We start from the raw sequence: 1,142 nt of genomic DNA, 5'->3' as shown, positions 1-1,142 counted from the left end.
CTGGGAACACGTGGGTGCTTCATGAATGCTTCCAGGGCAGCGCGGGGTGCTCAGGGTGCTGCACCCTGGCTCCAGCACCAGCCTCTTTCCAGGGGCTCTGAACACCCAGTGGTGGGCGGAGAGCTCTGCCCCGAAGCAGCGTCATTATTTTAGAGAGGGCCAGGCTTTCAGCGATTTAAACACTGTAACGGGGGCTCACAGAGCCAAGCCCTGAGGCCGCTCCAGCCCCTGCTTTACACAGCAGAGGAAAGATGAGTGTGTGTATCTTGGACCTCCCTCCAGTGCTGGTCCCTAGTGCAAATTCATCTTGGGCGAGATGGATGAGAAATAGGATTTCACAGATACATCCTACTGCATCTGAATGGGGACTGGCTCTGCTGCTGTAGGGGCGGAGGTCCTAACCCCGCTGAATTTATGTCGAGATTTCACCCAAAGATTTATCTGAGAATCTCCACTCCCTTCACGTCTTCCTTCAAAGGAAGAGAAATGTATTTTTTCAGTTTCACACAAGAGCTTCCTGCCTCAGAAGGATTTTTGTGTCCAGTACTGCAGGACATTAGGTTTTAAGCACATCTATCATGGGATTTCAAGTCTCCACCTCAGAGTGAGAGGGATATTCCTCCCTAAAGAAATTCCTTTCAGACCCTTCGTGAAGCACAGCTTGTCCATTCAACCAAGAGTGCTTGGGGTTCTGCACCTGATCCCCCCAACCACCAGGGGCTGCCGCAGCCCACGGGCTCTTCTCTCGGCACCTCCTCCTCTGACTTAACACCAGGCAGAGAAACAGCCTCTTCTTGACCTCATGTGTGCAGAGAGTTAAAACCAGAGGCACTGACCAGCTGAAGACCGTTTCAAAGCAGTCTCAGGTTCCCATGCTAACAGGAACTCACCTTCCCCCTGTAACCCTCAGAAAAAGAACCCGTTGGTGAAATCTGGAGCAAGAACTGCAGAGGGAACTGAGAGGCACGTGGTGAGGTCTCTAACTCTTCTTGGCAGGGTGTGGAGGTCACTGTCTCCCAGCGCTGTGAGCCAAAGGAACGTGCCCCTGCTGCCCCGCCAAGCCAGCACCAGCACCACACCACCCTGGAGGCGGGTTTGGTGCTGGAGGGCTGACAGACGTGGGTGAGGTGGCCGCGGGGGGC

General features: G+C 54.5%; 1 protein-coding gene across 1 annotated transcript in view; it reads right to left on the bottom strand.

Moving 5' to 3' along the window:
• The window catches only part of LOC104494379 (EMILIN-2-like), a gene marked incomplete at both ends in the record, with an annotated part of 7,366 nt that overhangs the window by 849 nt on the left and 5,375 nt on the right, over positions 1-1,142 (bottom strand). The gene's annotated exons all lie outside the window — the stretch shown is intronic.

This window comes from Buceros rhinoceros, unplaced genomic scaffold (genome assembly GCF_000710305.1).
Source record: "Buceros rhinoceros silvestris isolate BGI_N320 unplaced genomic scaffold, ASM71030v1 scaffold17675, whole genome shotgun sequence".
Classification (NCBI taxonomy): Eukaryota; Metazoa; Chordata; class Aves; order Bucerotiformes; family Bucerotidae; genus Buceros; species Buceros rhinoceros.
Note: the sequence above shows the minus strand (reverse complement) of the source record. Positions and strands in the feature narration are given on the sequence as shown.